Source organism: Crocuta crocuta, unplaced genomic scaffold, assembly GCF_008692635.1.
Source record: "Crocuta crocuta isolate KB4526 unplaced genomic scaffold, BGI_CrCroc_1.0 scaffold84, whole genome shotgun sequence".
Taxonomy (NCBI): domain Eukaryota; kingdom Metazoa; phylum Chordata; class Mammalia; order Carnivora; family Hyaenidae; genus Crocuta; species Crocuta crocuta.
Genome location: NW_027530213.1, coordinates 4,686,614 through 4,707,142, shown reverse-complemented (window position 1 = coordinate 4,707,142; position 20,529 = coordinate 4,686,614).

Sequence of the window (20,529 nt, the reverse complement as noted above, 5' to 3'; positions counted from 1 at the left end):
AAGGATCCTGCCACTTTCATGTTTAGAAGGGATACGTAAGTCAAACTGCACTTCAGAAATACCTTCAGTTGAGGGCTACCTGGGTGACTCAGTCAGTTAAGCATCCAACTTAGGTTCAGGTCATGACCTTGTGATTCGTGAGTTCAAGCCCCGCGTCAGGCTCTGTGCTGACAGCTCAGAGCCTGAAGCCTGCTTCAGATTCTGTGTCTCCCTCCCTCTCTGCCCCTCCCAGCTTGCTCTCTGGGTATGTCTCTCTCTCGCTTTCAAAAATAAACAAACATTAAAATTTTTTTTAAAAAAAGAAACATATTCAGTTGAAAAGCACAGTTTACTGACCCCCTGAGCTCACCAGGCTGAGAGCAGATGAGGGGTAGGACCTGCGATGGTTGTATTGTATTAGCCAAAACAGCTATGGTGGAGCCGTGACCACCCACATCTCAGAGTGTGACCTTATTTAAAGAGAAGGTCTTTACAGAGGTAGCCAAGTTCAAATGCAGTCACTGGGATGGGCCCTCACTCAATATGATGAGTGTCCTTATGAAAAGGGGAAACTTGGGCATAGACGGGCACACAGACAGGGAAGGTGATGTGACAAGACAAGAAGACAGCTGTCCATAGGCCACAGAAAGAGGCATAAAACAGCACCTTTCCTCATGGCTCTCACAGGGACCCAACCCTGCTGCCTCCTCAATGTCAGACTTCTGGCCTCCAGAACTGGGAGAGGATAAAATTCGGTCCTTTAAGCCACACAGTGCATGGAACTTTGTTACAGCAGCTGGAGCAAGCTAAGACAGATTCAGTAGCAGGTTTCTGAACTCAGCCAAAGAACTGAAGGTCACCCAAGAGACACACTAATGAGCAGATGTTCAGTTAAACAGGAGCCTGTGCCCCCAGGGGAGACCAGCAGATTCTCATGCTTTGTCGTGGTGGGGGAGGGAGTATTCATGTGATCTGAGCACCAATGACCAGACCCCCTACTGTCCCTGTCCTGCTCAGCTCCCTTGGCCAGCCCAGCCAGGGCAGGCAAGCCCCTTTCTCTAGTGCCTGCCTGGAGAACCCTGTCTCCTTATGTGACTGGCCTGTGGGTCTCCTGATGCCTACTTGATTATGATCTGGGTCAGCCTCAACTCCTAGAAGGGACAGACATATGTCAGTGGGTTTTCCTCCACCTAGATTAACCCTTCACCTAATTGGCAGATGGGTAGCATATGGAGCCAGCTGAACTCAAGGGTGTTACCCTGTAAAAACAGAAGTCCTTCTCCATATTCCTTCTCCAAAGATCTAGTGTACCTTTGTCCTTGACCTCAAGCCCTTTGTAACAAGTTACGTATTGGTCTGTGTGCCCCAAAGCCACAGTGCTACCTCTGACCACCCATGTGACAAACACACTCTTCTTCCTTCTTCACTCCCAACCCCTCTGCATCCTTCGTGATCACTGTTATGGGTCTGATGCCATGAAAGAAAAGACAAATATAAGGGTATTGGGCTGGTTTGAGCTCTGGAGAACATTGCATTTACATTCAACACCAGCTTGAGCTGAGCTCTTCAGATTTGGAAGAATCACCTCTCTTACTAAAGTTTAATCACTTCTATGACTTGGAGGAAAAAAAAGAATGTACAGGATATAAGTAAGAAACAAAAGAGGCAGCATCATATATCTGACTACAATTTTCTTAATATAAAATATATAGACCCTGATTCCCTTCAAACATCTCTCAGAAGGAGAGAGACAGAGAATCTTAAGCAGGCTCAGCATGGAGCCCAACATGGGGCTTGATCCCTGGGATCACGACTTGAGCTGAAATCAAGAGTTGGATGCTCAACTGACTGAGCCACCCAGGCACCCCAAGGAGCAAGTAATCATAAATTAACCACTTAAAGCCTTAACTATTCCTAGTATAGGTAAAGAATATTTAATAACATGAAGGACATATTTGTACACCAATGTTAAAGGGAAAAAAGCTATAATGTAACATACATATAATCATACACAATGATTTTATATATGCTTAGAAAAAAGGAAATACTTCACATAATGGCATTTATAGCTGAGTAATTGATTCCAGGTAATTTCTTCACCTTATGTATTTTCCAAATTTACTATAAAATGAGTTTGCATGACTTTTTTCATCAGAGAACAATGCTATAGTTTATCCTAACCATTTATCAACAATACACACACTTTATAAATATATGAATACTGATTACTTTTTGCATACAAGCAATGTTAGCCCATGAGGTAACATGTTACTACCAAACTCAAAAATCATTACAGATTGTGTACAAGAACACCTAGAAGCACAAAATACACACCTCAATCAAAAATTAAATAAAATACATGAATATTATTTGAGCAAGGATAGCTTTTGGTAACCAGCTCTGTTTCTGTTTGCTACTAGAAATATATCCCTCCTTAGCCGTGTGCACCATTCACCCTGTCCCTTACTCACTCCAACAGCCTGCTTAGCACCCACAAGCCCTGCCACTGCCCCATACAAATGCTTCAATTACCCACAGTCCTTAGCCAAATTAGGCCAGTGTCCAGAGCACTGCCTCCTCATCTCACTCAGGCCTATGACAAGGATGTAAAATTTGGTGCTGATGCCTGAGCCTTAATGCCTCAAGGTATAGACCTTTTAGCCAATGCTGTAGCCATTACTATGGAGCCAAAGGGGATAACAGTGATTACTGAACAGAGTTTGGGAAGTCCCAAAACAACAAAAGACAGTGTGACCATTGCAAGTCAATTGACTTAAAACATAAATATACAAATATTGGCACTAAACTTGCTCAAGAAGTTGCCTCATCATCAGAGAAATACATATCAAAACCACAATGAGATACCACCTCACACCTATCAGTATAGCTAAAATTAACAACTTAGGCAACAACAGATGTTGGCGAAGATGCGGAGAAAAAGGATCTCTTGCACTGCTGATGGGAATGCACACTGGTGCAGCCACTCTGGAGAACAGTATGGACATTCTTCAAAAAATTAAAGAGAACTACCTTACAATCCAGCAACTACACTACTAGGTATTTATCCAAAGGATACAGAAGTGCTGTTTCAAAGGAGCACATGCATCCCAATGTTTATAGCAGCAATATCAACAATAGCCAAAGCATGGAAGGAGCCCAAATGTCCATCAACAGAGAAATGGATAAAGAAGATGTGATACACACACACACACACACACACACACACACACACACACACACACACACCATGGAATATTACTCAGCAATCAGAAAGAATGAAGTCTTGCTATTTGCAACAACGCAGATGGAACTGGAATTTATTATGCTAAGTGAAATAAGTCAGTCAGAGAAAGACAAATATCATATGACTTAACTCATATGTGGAATTTAAGATACAAAACAGATTAACATAAAGGAAGGGAAGTAAAAATAATATAAAAACAGGGAGGAAGACAAATCATAGGAGACCCCCTAAATACAGACAAAAAACTGAGGGTTGCTGGAGGGGTTTTGGGTGGGAGGATGGGCTAAATGGGCCACGGGCATTAAGAAGAACATTTTTGGGGATGAGCACTGGGTGTTATATGTAAGTGATGAATCACTAAATTCTATTCCTTATATCATTATTACACTATATGTTAACTAACTTGGATGTGTTTTAAAAATTAATAATAATAATAATAAAGAAATATATCCTCTTCATTAATGTCCTCCAATGCTTTCTCAAGTGTATAAAATGACAGCTTATGTGAAAATCAAATCAAAGTCAAATTATCAATATTATGTGTGTGGCTGGAGGTCAGAATTACCCTCATAAAGAGTCCTGAGGCTCAGAATGAATTTCTATTTATTCCACACTCTACCTCTAATCTTAGCTAACAAAAACAAGAGAAAAGGAGAAAAAAGGAGGAAGATTCCCAAGCTCAGGGTTCAGCCAGTGTTGGCACATGACCAAGAAAAGAAAGATGTAAGCAGATACAACCAAAGCACAGGCTTGAAGTCCCTGTAATTAAAAAGGTAAATGTTTGATTAGTTATATTCAGGTTGAATAATTTCAGTTGTATAGACATTGTATAGAAAAGAAAATTATATATCAGCAATTGTATAGAAAAGAAAAATATGCACTGGCAGATGGCAAAGAAACCTTTCATAAGCCTTTTGGGATCCATACGTGACCTCTTTAAATTTAGTGGTCACCTATGATGTGCCAGGAACAGAACTAGAACACAGATGTCGTGACAGGTAACTGGCCCTACATCCTAGGAAGAGTCTGGCAACTTCCTTCTCACATATTGACCATTTTCTTGGATTATGTTTGGTTTTAGTACATGTTATGGAGGCATAATTCCTCTCCCAGAAAAACCTGGTAACTAACAGTGGGTTAATTGTATATTATGCTTATTTTGGCTTCCGTGAAAAGGCAGATAGACTATAAATTCCTATAAATATAGGAAAGTTAGACCATGAAAAATATAGCCCACAGGCCACTGCCTTTCCCATCATTGTCCATCCCTCCTTCTCCTACAACTTGCAGCCTCCTGTGAGGTCTGTTCTTCTAGTCTATTCAGTGTAATACAGTGTCATTCTTATGAGCTGTTTCTAATAATTTATATTGCTTTTGCACATACCTTCCCACTTATATCTCATTTGTGCTTTACGGTACCTTTGAAAAATGGATGGAAAAGAAATGTGATATGAGTTGAGATGTAGACTGTTCTAAACCCTTGCAACTCAAGAGCAAATTCTACTTTGACACTTACTACTTACTTCTGTAGTCTGCTAGCTGTTCTCCCTGCCTCTCCTACCCTCATCCCATTCCTGACCAGTCTCCATCAGGACATCAAAGGGCTCTTCTAAAAATTTGAATCTGATCATGATACTTCCCTGCTTAATCTTCCCCAATGGGTCCATGTCACTGACACTGTTCAGTATGTTTGCCAGGCCAGCATTTCAGCCCCACCAAAGCCCCCACACGTGCATTCCCTCCACCTGCACCACCCTTGCTCCACATGGTCACCAGAATACCAACTCCTACTCACTTGACAAGATCCATCACAAGTATTCCATCTTTCATGAAATGTGTTTCTTAGAAAAACTCAGTTTTTCATTAGGAAAGACATTTGAATCAGTTCCTTCTTAGGAGAGACATCCTTTCAAGGATGGTCTTGACCCTGGAAAGAAAACTACACCAAACCTCAGATGATTGGTGTCTCTTCTTTTTCTTTTATTCAGTACCTACAACCCCTTCTGAAGAGGACTCCACATACCAGGATGGAAGCGAGGTTGACTTTACTATCACGACTTCAGAAAATAGACATGGAACCAGTCAGAGCTGACAAGGTCTCACAGGAAAATGCACACAGAAGCAAAAAATGCACTTGAATATTTTCTGCCCTTGCAGAATACACTTTCTGTGAAAGTGGATCTTCCCCTTTCATCACAGTCCCCAAAAACTTTTGGGAAATAAGGTCACCACTCTGAGTTAATCTGTAAAACCATCAGATAATGAGCACACAGGAGGTTCAAGAGAAAGAATAGCTCCCAGACCAGCAAGACCCTTAGGCTAGATTAACATACCTAAAGACAAAATGTGTTTCTTATCAAGGAAACTGGCAAGCCACAGAAGTTGTCCAGCTCTGTGGGGTTGGCATTCCTTGACTTAAAATTTTGTAACTCCAATCTCTGTCTCACCTTCACAAGGCCATCTTTTCTGTCTTTTCCCCTTCTTTTTTCTTATAAGGACACTTAAAATTTGTAATTTGTCATTGAATTTAGGGTGCAAATTTATCCAGGATAACTTTATCTTGAGATGGTTAACTTAATTGCATCTGCAAAGACCAAATAAGGTCACATTCACAGGTTTCAGGTGGACATACATTTGGGGGGGCCACCATTCAACCCACAACAGAAATCATGCATCACTCTAATTGAAACCTTATCACGAACACCCCCAGTTCTGAATCCTGGCTGACCACACTTCTTTCTAATTTCATGACCCAGGTTGCATGACCTCTCAGGAATTCTTGAGATTCCAGCCTCTCTGCAGTTATATTCCTTATGGAAAATCAATGGATCAGAATTCTGGTTTTACACTTGAGTCTCATGAGTCAAGTAATTGTGTATCTGTGCTGGAGAGCCAGGGTACCATCTTTTAATGTGTTGACCCAATACTCTTTCTGAGCCTACTAGCCTGGAGCCAAACTCAAGTGTGGTAAATTCCCTATGGTAAGCCATCAAAGGAGGCTTCTAGAAAGACTGCCTACTGGCCATTCTGCAGATGACCCTCTCCTATGCCTGGCCTTGCAAGGATGGAGAAGCAGAAAGGATCACAGGTCCTCGGTGAACCAGTAAACATTCTGAATCTTTCCACTCTGTTTCTGTGCTGACCACAGTAGACCTTTGAGCCAATATTCTAAGGGACAAGTGTGGAGCCAGTAAGGGTGGCACAAGAAGAGGTAGAGAAGAACCTCAAAGACCATCCTGAGCTTTAACAAACTGTCTGAGTGAGCAGTGCCCACTGGAAACACAGGTGGGACTTGCGGCTGAGTAGCCACTGGGAGGGAAGCACAGACGCCCTGCACTGGGCTGTGACATGCAACCTCTCCTCCTTTAACATGCTCAGCCACTGAGCTGAGATCATACTGTCAAAGCTCTTTCCTGGCTACTGTCCAAAAAAGCCAATAGAACTATATCTTCACAGAGACTTTTTAACCTGTTTTGTGTTGCTGGTTTTGTTACTGCCATTATGGTTTTTGCTCAATTTCCAAAGGACCTGGCTACTTGGAGAAATGGTAGTTAGTTTCTAACTGGTAGTTAGAATTCAAACTATTCTCTGTGGTAGGAATACGATTTGAAATTGAGATCATATGTGTCACAATGACACTACATGTGTGTCCTCAGGAAGATATTTCAGTGAGAAATTAAAAACTTCCAGATGCTTTTCTCTGTGAGCTTCTGGAAACTGTAGAAATTCAGTCTGGGGATGTGCTCATAACCAGCCTATGGCCCCTGAAATAGGGAAGGGACTCAAAGTGAAAGGATGAGCGTAAGGGCAGATTTGTGGAACCAGAGCTAGAGACAGGGAACTCAACAGTGCTTCATGGAAATCATCCTGGCTTATGCTATTGAAGTTAATTTAACCTAAAAACACATTTTTACTTATGTAGAAAGCACATAGGTCTATAATGAATGTCCTGCCAGGGCTCCTGGGTGGCTCAGTCAGTTAAGCATCAACTTCAGCTCAGGTCATGATCTCACAGTTCATGGGTTTGAGCCCTGCATCAGGCTCTCTGCTGTCAGCTCAGAGCCTGCTTCAGATCCTCTGTCCCCTGGCCCTCTCTCTTTCTCTCTCTAATTAATTAATTTTAAAAAATGAGTGTCCTGCCTGGCTTCCCTTCATCTTCCATACCAAAACTCAGCCTAAATGCTGTCTGCCAAGTCCCTAATCAATTCTGGCCACACAAGTAGGAATGCAATGGCAAGAAGCTCCAGTTCATTCCTGCCCAGTCCCCTCCCCATCCACTGTGTCACCAGACATCCATGGGACATTGTCCAAAAGTGGCAGTGGTTTCTGGATGGAAAAAATAACTTACTTGCAAGAAGGATCCAAGGAGGAGTGGTGCATGTTTTGCGTTGCGTTTCAGACCCAACCCCCCTGGGTTTCTGTCTCATGGTAAAAAAAAAAGACTGAAATATTCTGGGAAACAAAAGCTGTACATTCATTAACTCTTGGGCACCGTGTCCTAGAGGCCCACCCCCACAGCTCTTCAGACAGGAAATAGTAATTCCATTTTACGAAATAGCAATGAAGTTAACAACTTAGTAATTTCCTGTAAAGAGAAGTAGAGGAAGAAAGAAATGACGTATTAAGCTTGCATAGCCTGCTGTGTCTCACACGTGCCAATCCCTACTTATCTAAAGGCTTCAAAAGTCAACCCCAATGTGAATACAGAAACGTCACTGGTTGAGATGAACGTGGTTATTGAATATACTTCTGTCATATTGACCCTTCCAAATGCCATCCAAGTTTTTTTTCCAAATCCAAAAGGATTTTGGAATACATCATGTACACCAACAATAGTAAGTATTTTTGTTACATTGAAGAGCTTCTCATCCTCAGGTAAGGATCAGACAAGAGCCTTAAACAACACTTTTAAATCCGTCTGTCTTTTTTGTAATGGAAGTCTTCATTTTCAAAGGTGAAGTACACTGTTTTTCATGGTGGCTTTGTTGCCACCAACAGAAATTCAAAGTAGGGTTCTGCAGGTGAATCAGGTAGGATTACCTACATGCTTTTCTTGAAATTCAGCTCAGCTTATGGAAGAAGTGCCAAGTATTTTCATATTCCATTTTCCAGGAAAACATAATCCATGTTCAACAGAAGGCCATTTAATTCCAAACCAGCCAATCAACAAAGCGGACACTGTCTATAGGTGGGACACAGCTCTGTTTGAGTCAACATCTTAAAGAAATACATTATCAACGTGTAAACATGAACAGTTCCAGGAAGCAGGAGTTTGTACTCCTGCCCTGTGTTTCACTGAAACCAAGACCCAGAGCACACACTTCCAGACAAAAGTTGAGTCAGATTTGACCCTTGCTTCCACCAAGTTCACTGACACCCCAGGAAGGCGGAGTTGCCTGGATGAAAACAAAGAACCTTCTGGCAACCCTCAAATCCTGCTCCTGATAGTGGCCTATACAAAGTGAGCCTGAGAAATGTAATTCATCCTAGGAATGCATCTGGAAAACAGCAATATTATATCCGCCAGGGGAAAAGTATTCCTGGGGATTAGTATGGGCTCTGAAACTTGAGGCTTCTCATGCTTTCATAATCGTTATCCCAATTAATGTAACTGCAGACACCATTCTGTTCCCAGGTACAACTGTGCCCTGTTCCTCTGAAGCTTACAAAGCCATTTGCTTCAACACTTTCCTCTGGGAGGGAGTCTCAAGGCTGATGACCCTTCACATGGATCCATCTACCTCTTGTGCAAGTGCGTTTTCTTTGCATTTCAGTTATATCTCCGACCTTGGAGGGGACGATGTAAAGGGGAAGGCCTGATTAACTTTCCATTTATAAACCAATTATTTTACTATTGGCACCTTCATTCTGAAATCACTGACAGAAAATCTTTTACAAAACAAAATGTAATAAATGAGAAATCGATTGGATTTTTAAAAGTTTGCCTTGAACTCAGCCATTAATAAGAGGTGTCCTTTAATAAGAAAGGTCTCCCTGTAGAAGTTACTCCACATCAGAACCCAACTGTGCTGCTTCTGAGGGAGATGTGGTCACATTCAATCAAGGCATAGAAACTCTTCTTCATTCAATTGTACTTTAATTGACAGAGAAGCTATTTTTCTACTGAAAAGGAGAGGAAAGAGACTTTCATGTGGATCTGCACAAGCTAAAATTGCACCAAAAGTTGATGCAAGGTCAATGAAGGACAACATTATCTGCTCCCACCACAGACTCCTTGCCCTTACTATGACCCTCCCAGACACTCTTCCCAGAGGGCAGCTCAGCTGCCTCCCTACTGTCCTGTAGGTCTTCATTCAAACGCCACGTTCTAGGTGAGGACTTCCCTAATCACCCTGTTGATAACTGTAGGGCTCCTGCCCCATCACACTGATCCACTTTCTCTATATTCAACTTTCCTTCATAGTGCTTCTATACTTGACAGTCTTTACACTGTGTCTAGCCATTTATTTTGCTTATTTTGCTTATTTCATGTCTCCCTCTATAAGAATGGAACTCCATGAGGACAGGGAGATAGTAACGATGCCCAACCAGAAACCAGAAGGGAGCAGCCACTTAGTAAATATAATAATCTAAAATGTTTAAAATGTAAAGTCAAAATAAAAATGTCTACCATGAACAAGTACTCATCCTTCTCTCACTAAGATAGACAGTATGGTGAAGCCACTTTCCAGGTGAGTCAAGGGCAAAAATAGAATAGGAGGAGAAAACTTGCTCATGACCTTGCATATCACATACAAAGCCATGTGCCTTCCATTCTACCTTGGATCCCTGGCTTCGGCAACTGCCATGATCTCCCTGCACACCTCCACCGGAAAGACTCAAGAGAAAAGAGGGGAAATGTTCCCTCTGGCTTCTGGCTTGCTTATTGAGACACTTGCTTATTGAGACACAGTTGATTGCAGGGCCAGCTTCAAAAGAGTGCACTCAGAAAGGCTCCCATGCATTGTTTAATGTTCTGTTGTCAATGTCTTGAAATTCTTAATAATATCACGTTTGAACTTGTAAGTGAAGTCCAATAGGACAATGAAGGGTACATGTGAGCAGAGAAGATTCATAAATGAAGGGAAAAGCTTCATATTTTAGTGCCTTTAACAGCTCTTTTTGTCTATCTTTTCCAACAAGCAGTGCACACACAGGGCCCCAACAATTATGTAATTGGCCCCGACTATATCCATGTTTCTTTTGGAGGGCAACAAAAACTCTACAAATGTTGAATACCTGTTCTGTCTTATGATCTGTTCTCCCAACTTGAAAGAAATATGGTCATCTTTTTGGCTAACAGCCACCACCACCACAAAGCTCAAATCCAATTAAGCCAGAAATTAAGAAGAGCAACTGAGGCAATGGGTTGCTTTTGGAAGTAAAGAAAAAATAGAAAAATTATTTTACAAAAATAACTACTAGAAATGTTAATAATAGCAGCTTGAAAACTATTCTATTGTTTGGAGACTTGTCAGAAAGTTTTTCATTGAACTCATGTGATAATATCTATAGCGAGTGCACCAGGTACTAAAAGAGAACTGTATAATCCACCTTTTCCCCAGGGGAAGAATGGAAACTAGTAAACAGAACCCAAGGCTTCTCAAATGCTGGAGAGAATTTGGCCACTCAACAATTAGGCAAATTAATGAAAGGCAAAGTGTATCTTTAATTCCACAACTTTCTAACTTTGAGAAAACTCCATGAACTCACAGGTTAAATTAAAATAGAGAAATTTAAATGAGCTGCTGAAAAGTAAAAGTTATATGGGTCATTTATAAATTATCATGACATCCAACTTTGGTAACTTTCAAGAAATCAAATAGTTTAACCCCATAATCTCAAAGGCATAATATTTTCCTAATTTTCCAGACTTCCTTATTTCTCTAACTCTGCTATTCTATACAAGAGGATACAAGACCTGAGAAGTAAAATCAAATACCTCCAGGGGCCCAGACACATAACACCAATGTGTGAATTAGGCTGGATACAAGACAGTAGGAGAGATGAGTGAGTGGGAGTTGCATGTTTCTTTTCTAAGGAATATTTTTTTTAAGTGGGGGCCTGTGTTAGTCTGGGTCTTCTGAAAAGCAAAAACCAAGAGAGGATGACATGTTCAAGTCATTTATTAAGAGAGCTGCCCATTAAAGAACATGAGAAGGAGCCTGAGGAGCCTATGAGAGATGCTGGACCATGATGCAAGTCTGACATGAGGAAGGGAAGGGGGCGTTCAAGGGGATGCCTCCTGAACTGCAGAGCAATTCTACAGAAGGTTAGGCAAGCCCACTGTGGAGGGCTTGAGCCACAGCCCAGAGGCATCCCATCTCTCCCATAAATGGAGCTGCCTCTGTAAGCCACCTTGCTCAGTTACAGGAAGGATGGCCTCAGTGCCATCCAGTGATGGGTTTCAGAGCACCACAGCTGGGGCTGCAGGTTAATTTCCACCCTCACTGTTGGAGATCTGAGGCGATACCCATGGTGGCCATAGATACACCTAAAGGCCAACAATTAGACTGTCTCAGAGAAGACTCTGCCTGAGCCCCGCTAAAGTTCATTCTCCTGACACCACTCCCTTGATGAACCATCATCATCCTTTATATCTATATGTCTCTGCCAATAAAATGAGAGTTTAGTTATCCACCACTGAGTTCAAAGACATTGAAAAGATTTATCAGTTGAAAAATGGGCCTTGCATTGCTAGAGCAAACACATTTTCAAAACAAGCTGTCATAATAGATCTGTCAGACTTCAGTCACTGGAGTTGCCTTAAGGCTATGAAATTTGGATCAGGTGTTCAGTTTTTTCCATTTCCTCAAGGAGGTCACTGTGCCCCTTGCTAAATGTGGTTCCATGGTCAATAAGTTATGCAGAAACAAACAGCATTTTTTAACTAATCAATTTTATACCAGCTTCTGGAACATAAAGGAATTTCTCATCCTCTGCTTTTTATACAGAAAAGTGTTGCCCTTGGGAAAGTCTCAATGATCCCACTGCTCCTCCCATGGATACCAGAAATAGCCTCAGTGTTATATTTTAAAAGTTGGGAAGACAAAACCCCCAGTACCCCCACACTCAGGGCCTGTGAAAACATCAGCAGCATTGTTGCCACACAGCAGGACTGAATGTACAATGGCTGTATTCCCCAAGGTATTCTCAAGTTACCAAAATCATTCTGTTGAAGGCTGAAAGAAAATAAAGTCGAAGGTCCCTGTAAATACAGAACCAGTGAAGAGGAAAACAATAAAAAAGACATCGTTTTAAAAATGGAATATGAAACATGAGGGAAGATTAACAGCTAAGTCCTCAAGGCGGGAAGGGGGGGACCGGAAGAAAAAAGACAACTCTGTTGTTGACACATCCAAAATACTACCTGAGAAAGCAGACTGCAAAGGGCTCATCAGGGGAAGGGACAGTCTTCCTTTTCAAGAGTAGGCAAAGAAAGGATCCAATAAAACTATGCCCCCCAAAATACATGGCATGTGTTTTTTTGGAAGGAGATGAGTGGAGAAACACTTTTTCAAGAACTAATGTGGTATGTAGAAAACTAAAGAACATCAGACTCATAAGTGAGCAACATTTCACTGATATTGTTAACCAAGTCTGTAGTTAGACTAGGTCCTTTGAAAATGAAATTGTGACATAATCTGTGTACTGCCTTTCCAGATCGTTAGTCACCAACCAGGAAGTCCAAGAATCCTCACTTTCAACATGTTCCCCCAACAAACACCTTACCCTAATGTTCTTTCAGGAAATGGCAGCCCATTTGTTCAGTCACACTCACCAGAAACCTATCCATCTTGGACAACTTCTCTCCTTAACCCTTACACAACCCATCACCAAGACCACTTGGCTTCACTTTCTCTTGAATCCATGAATTTTACCCTAACTCCCACCCTTGTCCAGACAAAGGTCACTCTTTGTCTCCTCTCCAGTAACTGCACTCCAGCTGGTCTCCTTGATTCGACTCCTACTGCAAACCTCCATCATCCTCCAAAGAGCAGCCACTGATCTTCTCAAGACACAAATGGGATTGTATCGCTCCACCGTAGCCTCAACTTCTCCAGTGGTTTCCAGTTCTGCTTTAATTACAGACCCTTATCTTCAACATGCCACACAAGATCCTGCATGTTTTCACCCCCTCCCTCTCTAACTTGTCCACCCATGTGCTCAGCACCTGACACAGCAGCAGCACTGCCTTTTTTGAATTCTTCCAATACTGTACTTTCTTGCCTCAGAGACTTTGCAACTACTGTTCCACTACCCTGCCTTTCCTAAAGTTCAGAAGCCACTTCCTCAGGAAAGCTTTCCATGGCATGCCCTTAACTACCCCATTCCAGAATAATTTATGCCTTTTTTTCATATTTTTGTAGCATGGTTGCCATTTTAGTGTACTTATGGGGTGATTTAACTAATCTAGAGTGAGAGCAGGAACTAGGTCTATTATCTCAATTATTTCCCTCACAGCTAGCCCAACACCTGACATACAGATGAATAATCATATTGGATGAATGAATGGATGGGTGAATGGATTCCTAAGTACAAGAATATTATAAATCCATAAACCAAATATATATTTCCAGGAGCAGAAATAAATTTCAAATCAAGATAGATGTTAATGGGTAAATATAGCACATTTTCAATGCTTTAATTATTTTGAACAGGTAATACATTCACATGCTTCAAATCTAAAAAATATCCACTGATAGGGCTCCTGGGTGGCTCAGTTGGTTAAGTAATTGACTCTTGACTTCAGCTCAGGTCATGATTTTACAGTCATGACATCAGTCCCCAAGTTGGGCTCCGCACTCAGCATGTGGAGCCTGCTTGGAATTTTCTCTCTCTCTCTCTCTCTCTCTCAATCTCAATCTCTCTTTCTTTCTTAAAATAAATAAATACACTTAAAAAAATAAAAGACATAAAAATAAATAAATAAATCCACTGAGAAGATTCAGTCCTACCCTGACTCCTTCTATTACAATCTTCACTGCCTTTATAAGGGCAATTATACACCCTACTTTGATGAGTATCTTATACGCTTTGTGTTTCTTTACACAAATACAAGCAAATAAAAATATATATCCTTATTTTCACTACTTTTTACACAAAAGAGAGTGAACCATACATACTGTCTGGAACCTTGTTGTTTTGTTGTTGCTGTTACTTAACTTAGCAAAGATCTCTCTGAATCAATTCACTGAGCACTTCCTTACTGTTCTCCACAGCTCCATGCTAGGGCTGAAGGCACCATAGTTTGTTTAGCCCTTTTCCTCCTCCAGTCTTTTGCTCTTTGAAACAAGACTGCAGTGACTAACATTGTGTGTGTGTCATTGTGTACATACATATCCAGGTCTGACTGTAAGGTCAATTCCTGCAGAAATAAGACAGTGGAAATGTACTGATGATCTTGATAAATTTCCATGCATATGTATTTTAAAGTAATACCTCACTTCAGAAATCTAAAATTGGGGGGGGGAGGTAAATTAGGAAGTGATGGGGTAACTCTTAGAACCAGACATGTCCAGGTTTTAGTCTTTGCTCTACTACTTAGCAATGACGTCAACATGGGTTAGAAAACCTCTCTCAGCCTGTTTTCTGGTTTTAAGCAATTCCCAAGCCTCCATCATTAGCTAAGACTCCCTTCATTTTTCACTTACTAACTGGACATCTCCTCTTGTATGCTACATGTCTTTAAATTGCAAATACCCAAAAAGAAACCCATGATCTACCACTCAAAACCAGCTTGCATTCCTGTATTTCCCACTCACCCAGACTTAAAGACCTGAGAATTTCTTTGTACTCTTCCTCCTCCCTATATCTATATTCCCAACTCAGTCACTAAACCCTAATATGTTTTCCTCTCAAATCTTTCTAGAACCTGTTTCTTCCCTTATTCTATTTCCATTCTGTCCAGTATAGGTGTTCATAGTTTCTCAACTGGACTGTTCCAAAAAGGGACCAGGCTGGTTTACCTGATTCTGGTCCATTGGCTGAACCAGAGAAAGTCAAGGACAGCCTCTCTCATCAGCCCGGAAGTGATCGTTCCAGAATTCAAACCACACCTTTGTTGCTCCATTGATTAGAGTTGTTTGTTTGTCCCCCACCTTTTGTGGGCAGGTATATACATACCCAGCATGTGAAGCACATAAACCACAGCCTCTCCCTGCCTCACATGCAACCCTCTCCTGGCGTCTTGCCACAGCAAACTCCTGCCTTCCTCTGGGAAGCTATCTTTTTCAAACAGACTTCTCTTTGCACAGGGAACTCTTGCTCCCTCTGTGCCTTTCATTTCATTTAGCAAATAATTTTGAGTCCTTAATATGTGACATTTACCTTTTAACTTAAAAGGAAAAGGATGTTTAGTATGCTCCAGACTACTGGACCCTTAGAAACTTCACTAATGTGACAGACCCCTGAATTTTCACAAAGCTCATCTCCTACTTCTGGTACGCAGGCATCTTACTAGGGTAGTGTTTCTCAGCATTAGCATTACTGAAATTTTGGGCCATATAATTCTTTGTTGGAGGATGGGGAGCATGGGGATCTGTATTTTAGCAAGTATGGTAGCACATTCTGGACTCTACCCTCTAGATACCAGTTGCTCACAATCCCTCACTTGTGGCAATCAAAAATGTTTATAGTCAGTCTCAAATGTCCCCCTGGGAATTAAAATCCCCTGAGAGCCAATGTATTAGGGCATTTATGATGATTTCCACATACTGATCAGCAAGCACAAGTAGTATGATATCATTAGGAGGTGGACCAGAAGTGATTTTCTGTGCAATGTCAAGATGTCAAGGCCCCTGTAAATATGTCAACAGTAAATACATAGAGCTGTCCTTCTCACATAAAGGCACCACTACAGACTTCCCTTGTTGATGGGGATTGAGAACGAAGCATTTTCCAGATCAATAGTTACATACCGGGGCACCTGGGTGGCTCAGCCAGTTAAGCATCCAACNAGTTTTGAGCCCCACATAGAGCTCTGTGCTGACAGCTCAGAGCCTGGAGTCTGCTTTGTATTCTGTGTGTGTGTCTCTCTCTCTGCCCTTCACCCACTTATGCTCCATCTCTCTCTTTCAAAAATAAAAAAATAAACACTAAAAACAATGTTTAAAAAATAGTCACATATCAAATTTGAGAATGTGTGTCGCTCTTCACCAGCCAACACAGCACGTCCAGTATAACAGCTTCAAAAGATATCATCACCTGAAAAACTGTGGTGGCCTGATTACCTCTGCCATAATTCATCTGCTACTTACACAGTAGGTAAATTTAATGACAATATCATGAGACTACTACCTTACAACCTCTATGTCTTTGATGGTGTTAATAATACCTACAGTTCCTTGTGGGATGCGATGTGATTTCTGATGTACTATCTTGGATAATAGGGGAAGAATAGTTTCAGGTGGTCTTCTTCGCCTTTGTTCCTATGATGCCCCTTACTTCACAACTCCAGTCAGGAGACCTCTTTGGAGTTCTGCGAACCACTGAATATATCTATCCTGTTCTGGGACCTGAGAAATAACCACAGGATAGTCTTGTGGACCAAATAGACCCACTGCAAAACGAACTTGGGGTAAAACTTCATTTGTCACCTGCTATCGTAAAGCTGCTAATCTAGCTGTGGACCCAACATGTGGCATTTCAAATCCCCTGCTACTCAGCCTTGTATGTAGAAGTTCTCGAAAAGCCTGGCTAGTCCCCGTTCTCTGGCACTGGTTACTTGGGAAAATATCTACGGATCCCTTGAAGGGGGGATTAGAATAGTAAATTTTTGTGTAGACTTGTGGGAAATAGTAGCATCCTTCTTCGAGGAAACCCCAGCCTCCCATTAGAATCTGTACATTCTAATGCAAAAATGGACTTACATTTGAAAAGTAAGTGAGAGACCATCATTTTTCACTGCAGTGACCTTGTGTTCTCCAGCTTTTATTATTATTGTTGTTGTTGTTGTTATCATCATCATCATCATCATCATTATTCAATTTTAACAACACCCTAGTCAGCTTTCCATCTGTCTCCTGTTTGGGAACACCATGATCTCTTAGTCATTGCTACAAATCTCTGAAGGTTAAGGCACCCTAACTGCTACTCTGCAGTTTTCCAATTATGGTAATTATGGCCACCTTTGCCTCCACTGGTTAAAAGCTCCTTTGGAATCTCATTATCCTCATTGACATTAAGGAGCCCAGCTCCACAGCAGTGTTTATCACCATTAGCCCCAACCTACAAAAAACAGACACCAACCTCTCACAGATGTCAGCAAGCCCTTAACTTGGGTATTCCCAATGCCTTCAGCAGGAAGTGTCCTCCAGTCTCTTTCAAGAAACATTGTTAAGTGAAGGGTACTCAGGCTTTACATAGAAAATCCATTCTAACATTCCTGACTCCTTGAGCCTGACCCTTTCTTCCAAATTACATCAAACATACTCCAGCATCTCTGCCCTATCAGTTTTAGGCCATCATCCCATCTAATGTCAAGAAGTCACCTCAACAGACTACTACCAAGACCAGCTCCAGGTAACCATGACAACCTAACATCCTCGAGATCCACTCCTATATGTCTTTGCTGACACATCTGCCAGTTCCTGTAAGTCCTTTGACACATAGACTGATTTCCCCTGGAGCGGAGTACACTTCCCCACCCACTGAAGCTGTGCTCAGATCTGATTCTGGTCATTACTCAGGAGACAAGAAGGGATGACTGGGACAGATCTTGAGAAGGTATTGGTCAGCTGTGGAGCATCTTCTCTGTGAGGTCACAGCATAATCCCCTAGGAAGGGAAATCTGACTTCTGCAGCCTCTGCCAGCCAGGAAGCTTCAAGTCATTGGGATCCAATATCCTCAGTATAAGCAAGCAAGTGTCACCATCCAAGTTCTCAGGGTCTCCTTTTTCTCCATGAGGGAATTTTCTTTGACATTAAAGGGACTTTACGGCTATACATTTAGTCTTTTGCATTTCCTCCGCCCTTCAAATCAGATCTTGACTTTTAGAACCTTCTGTCCTGCAGCTTTAAAATATGAGAACCCCCCTTTAAAGCTACCATAGGAATACCCTGGCTTTCAGAGAGAGCTTCAAGAGAGCAATTAGCTGCCTATTATTTTCATCTATTATTTTCTTTTTGCAAGGCTTCCAGTGCCTTCCAAAGTGATTATCCCACATCACAATCGTTATAATTTTAACTGCCCAAAATGGATCAAAGTGTCACAGTGAGTTGATATCTCAACACTTTACCTCCACCTTCTCCTTGTCCTCATTAACTACGGATAAAAGCTTTGGTAGCTGTGATGCTATCAGATGCCAGGTGATGTCACCATGTGCTTACCACAATGAATGCCCACCAGGGGGTCTGGCTGCTGGGGTCAATACAAGCTCCAACTCTTTTGGCCCAAGTTCTCTACACAGAAACCCTAGAGCAGACACTTATGTGCTAACCCTTCACTGCAAAGTACGTTCCTAGAGAAGCAGGGGTGGGGTGGGGGGAGCAATGAGGCAAAGCAGAGGGAGCCTAAATGCAGAGGTGCAGAGTACCGAATTGGCCAAAGCTTCGTAACAGCCTGGCTGGTTGTGTGGCCTCATGAGATGTCTTCAGGAAGGTCGTAGAGACTATGATATCTCAGAACATATCATGGGGGGGGAAGGGCCCGTCAACCGCCTCTTCCGATCAGCTGCCTCCCACTGGGCAAAGTCAGCCCCATGGGGTTTTCATGTCTCCACACTTTCAAGACAGAGCCCCCAGACTCTTTCAGTGCAGCGGCATCTTCTTGCCAGTCAGGGCTAACTGGAGTGGCTTGAATCTGCAGTGGTGGTAGCAGTGGCCGCAGTGACCTGACTTTGTGACTTTTGGAACAGCCCAGGCTGAGGCTGTGCAGATACGTGGTATGCGGTGGGCAGATCCGGGTGGGTCCATAAGCGGAGTTTGGCACAAGCCTTAAAAACTAGCCTTGCATTTGGATATTAATAAGGTCAATGAGTTGGATGTAAAGAAGCACAGACACAGGATACAATGACTTGCAAAATCATGTGAAATCTTTTCTCATCCTTTTCAGATTCACATCCTTAGCTTTGTTTTCTGTTTGTTTGCTTTTTAAAGAAAGGAAGTTGTATAGCAACTAAGACGTTGCTATTTCCTTAATGCAGTCACTGAACCTGGGAAGGTAACCACAGTTTTCAGGGAATTCCACCTGCTTAACCAAGAAGGAGAATTTAGAAAACCAGAATTGTCTTAAATCATAAATCATATCCCGTGGGGGGACATTCTTACAGCTCACTGCTGCTGTTCTATCCTCTGGCTTTTTGCTTTAATTAGCTAGACAAATTGCATACATTCTGCATTTCATTTGTACTTTACAGCCACAGCTCCTTCAGCTTCTTACCGCCTCACCCGCCCTCTGGTTGATGGTCACGTCTGAGTGCAGAACAGCTCTGCACGTGCACTGGCGGCAGAAGCCCACTTGACTACGATTGGCCAAAGGATAAGAAGAAAAGAAAGGGTCAGGATGCCTCCCATTTGCACCTACTAGGAGCCAAACTGAATCTGAGATATTTCAGTTATAAAATGTACCATGTCTGACTTCATACAGATTCTGTTCTTGTTGTTCTTTTCTCTTTTAATTTTTAAAAATTTTTTAAATTTAGTTTTGAGAGAGAGAGGGAGAGAGAGAGAGAGAGCACAAGCTGAGGAGGGGCAGAGAGAAAAGGAGACACAGAACCTGAAGCAGGCTCTGTGAGCTCTCTGAGCTGTCAGCACAGAGCCTGATGCAGGGCTTGAACTCATGAACCGTGAGATCATGACCTGGGCTGAAGCTGGACACTCAACCTACTGAGCCACCCAGGCGTCCCACAGATTCCACTCCTAAAATGACATAAAAGTTGACTACATTATATTTTTTCTGAGTGATGACAATTACTCTTTAAAAATACTGCANGGAGGGGGGATGGGCATAGAGGAGGACACTTATGGGGATGAGCACTGAGTGTTATGTGGAAACTAATTTGACAATAAACTATTTGTAAAAAAAAATAAAATAAAAATACTGCATTGAATATTTTTATTGCTGTGCCATTTTGTGATGTGAATAATCACAATGCATTCTACCTGTGCTATATGTTGAAGTCTATTCAAAAACCTTTCTGAATATCCCTATATTTCATACATTTGAAGTTAGGATTCAGTAGCCAAAACATGCTTTGCTTTCATATTAAGCGAATAACACAGTGCAATACAATTCAGCACAGGCCAAAAACAAGAGCACAAACAAAAATGTATTCAGTGGCACATTGGCCATGTCTACAAAACCT